The following is a 12069-nucleotide window of genomic DNA, read 5'->3' as shown; positions in this document are numbered from 1 at the left end:
CCTAGAATACATGATTTCAACTCTATTTCCCCTTTTGTTCATCATGATGAAGTACATGCTCAAGTTGATGCTAATGGTGTGTTAAAATATTCTTCATTATTTACCATGCCTTCTTGTGATGTGCTTCATTCCCTTAATGATGAATCTCATGTTCTTGATTTTTCCCCCACTCCCCAATGTGATGTATATGCTCATGATCTTAATGTTGATTCTTCCAATCTTGGTTGTATTTCTTCTCCTCTTGTTGAACCTCAACCTTCTACATCTTTTGAATCTCTTGTTGATGTATTTGAATCTCAAATTAGGCACATTGAGCTTGATAATGAGTTTGGGCCTAGTAAGGAGATGATTCTTAATTCTATGAGAGGTCAATTAGAGATACTGAAAAAGAGTGAGGAGCGTCTTGAGGAGGGAAAGAGAAGAAAAGAAGAGTTAGAAGGCCAATTGTCATCCTTGATGCTTATTTGTGAAAAATCCCAATTTAATGTGTGTGTTGAGGATGATGATGATGATTTTGAGCGACCAAGAGAGTGTGAGGATCCCATTTGTGAGCATTTGAGTGATGGTCAAGGAGTTGAGAATGAAGAGAGTATTGATTTTGAAAATCCTATCCCTCTTTCCCATCTTGACGAGTCTCTAGTGCATGATTGTGATTCTTCTATCCATGAGTATTTGGATTCACTTGAGGTTATGTCTAATATGTTTTTTGAGTGTCAAATGAAAACCCATAGCCTTTTGAGTGAGTTTATTAAGAATGCTTCATGTGAGAGAGATGAGTTTGAAATGAATTTACATCCATTCATGCATGGCTTTGAGACTTTAGGCTTTAAGGAAGTTGAGGGAGTTGTTGTTCATGGTTGTGATGGAGGGGATTATGTAGTTCCTCTTGGAAGTTGGATGTTTGAGGGAGATGTTGATCATGAGTGTTCTTCTTTTGAGGATTCTATGATTGATTTTCATGCTCTAATTGGTGATTTGAGGCATGGTGGTGAGGAAGAGTTCATTTGCGAGACCATAGCTCCTATTCCCTCCTCACATGTCCCTTTTTCAAGGAATTTCAACCATATCCCCTACACTCCTATGTCCCTCCCTTCCTTTGTTAATGAGCCTATTGGGGACCCTCTTGTTTATGATGGTTTTTATGTGGCTCATTTGTCCCCGATTGAGGAAAGGGGTGATATTGTCACCTAGAAATATTCTAGTGAGGAGGATTTGCCTTTTTCTTTTTCTTTCCATTCTTTTATTCCCCCTTCTTCTTCTTCTTATTTTCTTGTTTTTCCTTTTGATCCCTCTTCTTCTTTCTTTTGGCATCTCCCTTCTCACTTGCGTGCAACGATCTTGTTGCACGTCCTTATCCCGTCATTTGCCTACCTTATATCATATGAAATGTGTAGTAGTGCATTTGACAAGCTCTTGCGTGCGTTGAATTATTATTTCCTAGAGCGGTCAAGCTTGGACCTTAAGCAAGCCTTTCTTGGGAAGTAACCCGTGTTTTATTGCTTTCATTTTATTTTCTTTTTAGAATAGATTTTATCTCATGGAAATTCTTGTGTGCCTTTTGCTAGGTACATGACTTGATATACTTTGGTGCTTCAATATGGATTAAGAATCAAGGAAGGTTGACTCCTATTTTTTCTAGCATAAGGAAGGCAAATTCAATACTAGAGGTTGTTAGCCTTGAAAGGGTAAAATTGGGTCATTTGCGGGTATTTACACCCACCTAATATCCGGTAATATCCTTCCTTGCTCTCTCTCTAGTGAATGATGACTTGCTGGACATATGTTGATTTGATTGGATTGATCTCCTTGTTTTTCCCCTCCCTTGGATTATTTGGTTTATGTTTGAGTGTAATGTCTCATTCAAGCTTGGGGGAGGGTATTCTATCATGTTTGGTGGGATGTTGATTCATATATACTATGCACCTTTGTATATGCTTTTCCATGTTCTTATATTTTGAAAAATTCCAAAAATATTTTTGTTTCTATCAAGGCAAATTTGCAATGTGTTTTGTTTTGGACATAATAACATTTGGACTTGTATAATTGAATGCTTTTCTTCCTAAATGGTAACGGTGTGCACGGTTTGAGAGTACGCTTGGTTGATTCTAGGATAAAGCATGCTAAGGTAGTTGGTTAGAACTAGTGGGAACATGAAGCCGGATTCTACTTGTTTGTGGCATGTTTGGTAGTTGCTTCCTATAGTCGTTTTGACGCCAATAGTGAGTTTTTGCTACATCCGTGTGAGTTCTTTGTTTTTCAAGCCTTCTACCTATACTTGTATGAGCGGCATGGATCCTTGACTTTTCGCAAACCTAATCTTGAAACTTGACTCATAGATCTTGAATCCGAGACCGAACCGTTTAGGGAGGACAAAGGCACCTTTTTCAGGGTGGTATTTTTCTTTGTAAGGATAGTTTTATTCATTTTTGTTATTTTTGGGTTTACATTTGCCTTCTTGCAACCATTTGAGCCTTATCCCTTCTTTTCAAGCCACATCTTTAGATCTTTGGCCTTTTGTTTCATTTTCTTTCTTTTCTTGGTTTTTGTGAAGCAATTGATCATTCTAGATGGAGTTTGTGGTGGAGAAGTTGAAATGTTTGGTTCTTATGAAGCAAGATTGTGTTTTATCTTCTTTGTGAATAATGGCAAATGAGTATGAGTAAAAGTCGTCCTATATTATAAAAGGCATGGACAAATTAGTGCAAAGTCGAAAAAGCCGTCCGATGTAAAAAAGGCGAGGACAAAGCATTTTTGAAAGTAAAATAAAAAAAGAAAAAAAAAGTGAAAAATGAAAAAATCCAAAAATATTTTGATGTGAGTTTTCTCCCTTTTTGAGCATTGAGGACAATGCTCCATTTAAGCTTGGGGGGAAGCGTTCTCACGCTTTTTGTGTATATGTTTGTGATTTATAGCTTTGAATAAGCTTGGGGGTGTGAGTATTTTTGTTTGGATTGGTGTCTACTTGATTGTGATTCTAAGAATTGGCCGTTCTTTGCTTCACTTTTAGGAAAACCACCAAATTTCAAATTTTTTAGCCTACCTTCACCCTTATTGCCTTACGTTACAACCTTGGGGAAAGACCTTTTGACCTAAATGGTTGAGTCATTCTTCGGTGGAGAGGAATGTGAGTTTTAGAAATAGGGAGAGGGAATGCAAAAGTCAAGATGTCGAGTAGCCTAAAAATTCTCTTTTTCCGGTTCCTTCGTGGAATCATTGGGATGCTCATTAGAGGTCGATTTGAAGCTATTAGGAAGGACGCGGTAAGATCGTTTGGGATGAAAGTGGATTGTGAAAGCTAGTTCCTATGCTTAGCATATTTATGTTTCAATCAACCTTGGGTATCTTGGAACATGCACTCCCTTACTTGTTTAGAAAGATTTGCATCCGCTTGTGCTTGTACATTTGCAAAGGTCCTTTCATGAACATTTGTTTGCTTTTCTTTTATTTTGTTTTTTTTTCATGCTTTGCCTTGATTGTATTATTATGAGAGTTATGGGTCAAACTCTTAGGATACCCTTACGAGACCTCACTCGTCCTCATAGGCGACTTTGGGGTTTAAAGGGCTTGTTGTAGCTAAAAACAACCGTGATTCCTACGAAAGTGAGTTAGTGTATATTCCCATCTTCTCTAGTTTTTCTTGTTTCTTTCCTTGCTTGAATAATTTCATCATTTTTCCTTGGGTTGGATTTTATTTTGCTCGAGGACGAGCAAAAGTTTAGCTTGGGGGAATTTGATGAGCGTCATTTATGGCGCTCAAAAGAATAAGATTTAGGTTCTTTTTCTCTATTTTCTTTCATTATTTTCCTATATTTTTCTTAGTTTTATTTGGTTTTCCATTTTAATAACTCATTTTGAGTTTTGTCTAGTTTTTATGTGTTTTTCTTTATTTTAGCCCTTAATTCGTAGTTTTAGTTTTATTTCTTTTATTTCTTTTCATTTTATTTATTTTATTTGTCTTCTATTTCTCCCTCATGTTTGGTAGTTCGTGTAGGTGATTGCTCGGGACAAGACACGAGTTACATTGTCATATTCGGAATTCCGATATTCAAGCTTGATGTTTCGAGGTCTTAAGTTCAAAGTCAATTAAGTGTTGCAACGATCACAAGCCAACATGTCTTATCCCCTTGCTGCCATCTTATCCTACACCCCACCATATCCTATCCTACACCACACCATTTATCTCCCCTGCTCTCCCTTTGCTTCACCAATTCACAACAGCCAACAACACCAATAACAGCAACGCTCCCCTGCTTCACAACAGCAACGTCAAACCTCGCAACACCACGCAACACCAACCTCCAGCCAGCCACCAATTACAGCAGCTCCGCTGCACCTCCAAACGCAACACCGCAACCCCCAAAACACCACAGCCACCCACGCAACCCAGCAGCAGCAATGATTCCCGCAAACACCAACACACAACCGCAATTTCCACCAGCAGCATCCCTTCGTAATCCCGCAACAGCAGCCACCTTTATCCCTCACCAATTGCGCCACCTGCTGCACCTTTTACCCCCTCACACACCACCGAAACAACCAACCCAAATCCGCCACCATCACGCCACCAACTGCAGCAACACAACCAACCACCATCACCACTTTGAAACCCGCAGCTAGCAACCCCTGCAGCCCCTTTATCTTTCATCAATTTCATTCACCACTCTCGCAACCTCCTTCATTTCCCCCAATTCAATTGAAATTCCCCGAGGACGCGGGTGTGATAGGAGCGGACGCGGGCTCGATGTCACAAATCAGGCAGTAAGTAGCCGCGGTTGTCCCGAGGTCCTCCCGCGGACGCGGTGGCTATGGAGAAGGCGCGGCTTAGACCACCGCGGGCGCGGCTTTATGGGTTCAATTTGAACCGTATCACAAGTTCCTCACGTGGTATTAATGAAGATCAACGGCCTCGATTGATGCTTGATGATAGATGATGAAGATGAGTGGTGTTGATGATGGTCGATGGACGGTGATGATGGTGATGCGCTTCAATGGAGATCAAGCAGCCAATACATCGAAGAAAAAGGGAATTATTTGGGGTCTGATGATTTGGTTTTGGGTGGGGGATTTGTTTTCTTTTTCTTTCCTTTTATTTATTTATTTATTTATTTATTTCCTTTTCATTTTATTTTATTTCTCCTTTCTTATTTCTTTTCTTAATTTATTTTCCTTTCTTATTTTTATTTTCCTTTTCTTAGTTTATTTATTTTATTTTCCTTCTTTTATTATTTTTCTTAGCTTAGTTTAAATACCCATTTTTGGGGGATAATTAGTATCCAACTATTATTCTATTTTGGTTTAGCTTAGCTTAGTTTTCTCTCTCTTAGGTTGAGAGCTTCTCTCTTTAGATTAGGCTATTTTAGGAGTAGTTTTAGAGAGAGAAAGTGAGAGATTTTAATGGTGATTGAGATATTGAAGATGCAAGTGTGACAATTGTGTTTGAGATTTTCTCTATTATCAATGAGCATTTCTAAACTCTATCTCATTCAATTGCTTTGTTTAATTTGATGTTTGTTTGGTTTGATTTTGTTATTTGATGTTTGATTAGAGTAATTGTTCTTGGTATTTTGTTCTCTATAGTTGATAGTAGATTTGATCATGTTTCTTGAGTAGTTTACTTGCTAGGGTTTGGGTAAACATGTGTGATTGATGGATTGAGATTGATTTGGGAATTAGAGTAGTTCTTGTGTTGTGATTAAATTGATTCATAGAGGTTTGCATGTTGCATAAGTTTGATTGGAGTAGCTAACCATGATTGCTAGCATTGATTGCATGATTGAATTGATTGACATGACCACTTGATATCGATTTGATCATAATTAGTTGAGTATTTGATTATGTTTCTTCATATTGTTTAGCACTAGAGAAATCTATGTTAGAGAGTGTGAGGATGATTAGTTGAATGCCCCTAATTGCTCCTACTATTTGTCTTTGCATAGCTTGGATTGCTTGGCTCCCTAATTACCTTGGTTATCATGAATGCATGTTGATCCCCATTCCCTAGTGTTTCATTTGTTTGGTTCTTGATTTAGAAAGTAGAATAGCGTTAACTTTCACCTTGGACTTCGACCTAGCTTAGGCGTTAATTAGAAACACTTGAACATAACCGTTCCTAGTGGTTCGGCCCTTGACTTACCTCTATACTTGTATTTAGGTAGTTGAGTGATTATAAATTTGTTTGACCGTAGGGAGGATTAGTTCAACGACATAGTTTTCCCCACGTCACTTATGACATTTCCCAAGAGCTTTCCGGAGGTAACTCCAAAAGCACATTTGGAGGGGTTTAATCTCATGTTGTATTTCCTTAGCCTTTCAAAGAACTTTTTTAAGGCTATTGGGTGCCCTTGGCGGTCTTTTGATTTTACAATCATGTCATCCACATAGACCTCCACTTCTTTATGCATCATATCATGGAGTAGGGCAGTTGCTGCTCGTTGGTAAGTAGCTCCGCGTTTTTTAACCCGAATGGCATTACCGTGTAGCAATAAGTCCCCCAAGGTGTTATGAATGTTGTCTTTTCCATGTCTTCTTCGGCCATGAGGATTTGATTGTATCCTGCGTACCCATCCATAAACGAGAGAAGTGCATGATTTGCTGTGTTATCTACCAAAATGTCGATGTGTGGTAAAGGGAAGTCGTCCTTTGGACTTGCCATATTTAGATCTCGATAGTCGACACACATTTGAACTCTACCATCTTTTTTCGGAACCGGGACGACATTGGCAACCCATTCGGGGTATTTGGATACCCTGATAAAACCTGCAGTTATTTGTTTTTGTACTTCTTCTTTTATTTTAGGAGCTACGTCGGGTTTCATTCGACGTAACTTTTGTTTTACAGGTTTCATTCCTGGAATTAATGGTATTGTGTGCTGAGCTATCTCTCTATTAATGCCTGGCATATCTTTGTATGACCAAGCGAATACATCAATAAATTCTTTAAGTAGATTAATTAAATCGGTTCTTTCTTCTTTACTTAGTGTTAGTCCGATTTTAACTTCTCTTTTAATGGTTGGATCTTTTGAGATATCAACCGTTTCTGTACCCTCAATTATTGGTGTCTTGTTTTCAAGTGTTTCCATTGCTTTAATTATTTCTTTATCATTTTCATCATTAGTTAAGCAATGCTCGTCATCTTTAAATAAAGAGAAACAAGAAGAATACGGGGAAGAAGACATATTATTGAATTCAGAAATCATTACATCAAATAAAGAAATGTCCGTTGGGACTTGATTGCTAACTATCCTAGGAGTAGAAATAGAAGGCGAGGGTACTATAACTAAAGGTTTAGAAGACTCGATAGGGGAAGACTCTAACTCAGACTCTGACTCAGATGATTCTTCGAACATTGGTCCTTTTCCTGTAGTTATTGAAATATTCTTTCCATTTGTGGTGGTTATCTTTACTGTCTTGCGCCATCCACGCTCTTGATCTTCTATTGGGGTGATAAATTCTGAGGGATCAAAGCCTTCACTTTGGAGAACCGTTTGGATAAGTGAAGAATCATCCTCCGCATATTTTGGTTTATTCTTTTCTCTTCCAAAGAGGAGTCCCATGACATTAAAGTCAAAGCAAGAGGGTGTCTTCTCCTTATAAATTGGAGTTGGGATCTCGTCTAGGAAGTAACAATCCAAAAAGATCTCGAACCCAGGTTGTCTTACACCATTTACAACAAAAGGTTCAGGAAATTCATGACAAGGATAATCTTCTCCTTCTCTTATAAATTGTCCATTTAAGGTGAGAGGATATTGATCCATGGGTATCTCCCTTTTTTGTGTGCGGGCATTCTTTCGTGCTCTTGATTTTTCCCGGGCCCACTTAAGGTCTTCATGAGTTGGTTCAAAACCAAGTCCGAAAGTATCCAATTTAGGGAGGCCAGGTAGTCCCATATGTTTAGCTATTCCTTTCTTCTTTCCTAGAGTCATTCCAGGAAAATGGCCTTGCTTTCTTAGGATAGCATTCGTCGTCATGTTTGAATGGAGGTCGTAATGAAGAGGGGTCCTTTCGTCTTCCTCTATTAAGGAGACCTCTTCGCTAAAGCCCCACAAATCCTCATCATTTTCATCATGTTTCACATTAATTAGTGGATTTTCTACTGTTTTGATCCTCATGGATGTAGCATCAATGGTAATTGGAATTTCCTCCAACTATGGCTTTTACTTGTTGATGAAGAGATGAAGGGACGGCCTTTAAATCATGAAGCCAAGGGCGTCCCAATATCAAGTTAAAGGATGCCGTGATATCCACTACTTGAAATGTAGTGGCATGCTCAATTGCACCCGCCGTTATATTCATGGTAATTGTCCCTAGTGCCTGACGGCGTGAGTTATCATAAGCTCTTATGCCTTGGGTTGATGGGGATAAATCCTCATCTCTTATTCCTAACATTCTTGCGGTTCTAAGTGGGCACACGTTAATTGCTGAACCATTGTCTACAAGAGTCATAGGAACGTTCATCCTTTTGCATATGACTGTGAGGTTTAGAGCTTTATTGTGTTTATCACCTTCCGGTGGTAGATCTTTATCCGAAAAGGTGACTAAATTGATTGGACTTGGAAGGTCACTCGTGAGGAAGTTAGCAAGTCCCTCAGGAGTAGTGTCCGAATCTATGCCTACTTTAGCCAAAGCATCCATGAGTGCAACCCTATGCTCTCGAGACGTAGCTAAGAGTTTCCATACGTTCATTTCCACTTTAGTCCTTTTTAACTGTTTAACGACATCGTTGTCTTCTATAATAGGCACGGGAGTTTGCTGGATAGAAGGTATAGGTTGTGTTGAAATGGGAGGTTGTACTCTCCCGGACCTAGTGAGGACATCTATGGGCGAATCCTCCTCGTCCCAAATGTCACTTACTGGGTATATTGTTGATAGAGGAGTCTCTTCAATATCTTTAAGGTAAACATCCTCATCATCACTGTCCCATACTCCATTAATCGTGGCGTCTCGTGGAAGTTGAACTAATTTCTTTTCGTCAATCAAGCGTTGAACCAAGTCCTTGAACTTGAAGCAGTGCTCTATTGTATGTCCCCCTGATTGATGATATGAACAATAGTATTTGTCCACTCTTTTTAGTGATTCAAATGGTCTCGGTTCGAGGGGTTGAATTTTACCATTCTCGGAGAGCATTTTGAACATGTTTTCATACGACGTCCCAATTGGAGTATATTTTCTATTATTCTTTCTAGGAGTGTCAATTACTTGGAGGGAAAAAGGTTTCTTTTTTTTGGGTGGAGGTCTACTTTTAAGTAACTCATTTTTCTCTTTTATAGCCTCAAAGGTTTGTGAGATCAATTTTTTCAATTCTGTCAATATTGATGTCAACGCCACTACTTCTTGCTTGGTTGCAGGTTCCTTGCCATGGAATTCGACAGCATCTTCGAAGATTTCTTCTTCAATGGTCTCGATAGGCTCTATGAGGCTAGATGGATCCACTTGTTTTTCTTCGTCGGAAATAGCCAAGGAATCCGACAGCGGTGCGGTATTGATACTTAGTTTCTTGCTTGCAGGGGGCAACGGGAGCTTGTTACTATCGATCAAGTCTTGAATGGCTTCCTTTAGCCTCCAACAATTTTCCGTAGGATGACCCCTTCCTTGGTGATATTTACAATATGCATTTGGGTTCTAGCTAGCCGTTCTCCTTTCGACAGGTGGGTCTCCAAATGGTCCAATGGGAGTTATAAGACCTTTTGCGTGTAGGCGATCAAATGCGGTGTCATAACTCATACCAATAGGAGTATAATTCTTCCTAAATGGTTTCTTTTGTCCTTGATTATTGTTCATTGTCAAAACTTCATTTAGATTAAAGGTGCTAACATTATTTGAGTGGGTAGATTTGGATGAAGAAGGATTGTCGTTCTTCTTATTTTTCCAGCCACTACTTGAGTTACTATTAGCAGCTTTTTGTTTAGCGAGGTCATCTTCAATATTAGTTCCAATATCATAGACGGCCTTGAAGGTGTTTAGATTGCTTTGGTACCTAAGGTGCTTAGAATATTTTTCTTGGAGATTCTTAATGAACATCCTGACAGATTCTTTCTCACTAGGTACTTCAACCATCTTTGCAGTAGTTTCCCTCCATTTATTAAAGAAGGAGGTGAAACCTTCATTTTCTTTTTGTTTTAGCATTTCTAGCTCTCTATGATCGGTTTCAACTTATATATTGCATTTATACCTTTCAATGAAAGCGCTTACAATAGACTCCCAACTAGAGGTCTTTTCTTTATCAAGTGAAAAGTACCACTGTTGACATACAGCTTCTAAGGATAATGAGAATACAGAGTGAAATGCTTTTCTATCTATCCCCTTAATGTTCATTACAGTTTCAAAAGCTCTTAAATGAAAATAAGGGTTATCCATAGCCTTAAATTTAGGGATGTCATTGGGATTGAACTTTTGTGGGAGAAGGTCCTTATCCACCGAGACCCCTTGGGAGCTAATCTCTTGGAATCTAAAGTCGTTGGACAGCTTGCCCAAGCTTTCCTGGATTAGGTCCATTTGTTTCTGTTTTTCAGGATTACTTATTTGCAGTGATAGGTTTTGTAACATCTCAGCTAAGTTGGCTACCTGTCCCTTGACTTCATTAAGTTCTTCTTGACTAGCCATTGCCTTTTTAGTTTTCCTTTTCCTACCGATTGGTTTGTCAAAAAGTAAGACTTGAACAAAAGTGTTGTCTTTGATTAAACGCCCTTCCTTTCTTGCCCACGCGCTGTAAGTTAAACCATATTTGTTTTAATACTTGACTCTAATTGACTTGACTTTATGGTTTTTTAAAAAAAATAGAAAGAATAGGCAAAAAAATGGGGTATATATTTTAAGGGAAATTTTAATGGAGTTTTAAAATTGGAGGATTAATATCCAACTTACCCCCCTAAAAAAAAAAAAGACGAAAAACTCGCATTCAAGACTCTCTAGACATAGTCATAATGTGACAAACATATTATGTGTGTGCTTTATGTGTGTGTGAGTGACATGCTTTGACTCTTAGTGTATGACCATTGGACTTTAAGTGCCTAAACTCAATTAAAGACTTAAACATGGTTTGAACCATTAATAAATTGATTAACCGATTAGGAGACTGTTTATTAGACTCGTCGTGATGACTCGAGCAAGAAAACTGGACTGTCGCTAAAACAACAGGACTGTCGCCACTGTTTAGAGCCTGACGCCAGGCGACAGACACTAAACTGCAGCGCCACAGTCCAAATTCCTGTGCCATTGCTGGAACATTAATCTAGACTGTTTCCAGTAATTTTACTCTAAATGGACATGCCTAAAGTCGTACTAAGTCGAATTGATTGATTTATTAGCCTTTAATTAATTAATTAATTAGACAAAGTCCTTTTAGTCATTAGTCAATTTATTTAGTCTTAATCACAAGTCAAACAAACGGTTAACACATATATAATATATACAAGCAAGGGTGCACAAGTAGTTCACATAGTCACAAGATGAGTTTGCAACCTAACCATGGCTCTAGTTCTCTAAAGTTCGAGGATATGGGTTAAGTCAAAAAGGTCCATGGTTATGAATCCATATGCATTGCACACAAGCCTACCGGGAGGGTTGGAGCGAATGGACAGGATTCCGCGAGTTCGTGATGAAATCGAACTCGACTCCATGGTTTGGTGGATTCGCAAACTTTGCACGTACCCAAATCTGAACTTTGCACATGATAGTGGGATATTCCATTGGGCAGGTGAAGCAGGAACCCCCAGAGGGTTAATTTCCATATGTAGAACACATATGGGTTCAGAAAAGTGAGAAAAGGACTCAATCAATAAGCAAAATCAAGCCAACAATGCTAGAAATGGTCAAAGCAAGAAGGCAGACCCCTGGCTCGGTATTGGAAGAACTTGGCGCCAGACTACAGGGACTGTCGCCGCAAAAAACCTTCTGTCGCCAGGCGACAGAAACTTTTTACGGGCGACAAGCCTTGTTTTCTAGACGCTAGTTCCTACATGCCTTGGCAAGTTTCTGTGTTCTTCGAATTTTCCAGATTTGGCATCATCTTTTCGATTCTAGTCATGAAAGATATTTCTCAAATTTCCTACATGTAAAATTCCTATGGATTGAC

General features: G+C 38.9%; 1 pseudogene; it reads left to right on the top strand.

Annotated features, from left to right (window-relative positions):
- LOC145566511 (uncharacterized) overlaps nt 1-12069 on the top strand; it is a 252110-nt pseudogene that overhangs the window by 159153 nt on the left and 80888 nt on the right.

Source organism: Chenopodium album, chromosome 11 (assembly GCF_948465745.1).
Source record: "Chenopodium album chromosome 11, dcCheAlbu1.1, whole genome shotgun sequence".
Taxonomy (NCBI): Eukaryota; Viridiplantae; Streptophyta; class Magnoliopsida; order Caryophyllales; family Amaranthaceae; genus Chenopodium; species Chenopodium album.
The sequence above is the reverse complement of the archived record's forward strand: the minus strand, read 5'-3'. Positions and strand labels throughout refer to the sequence as shown.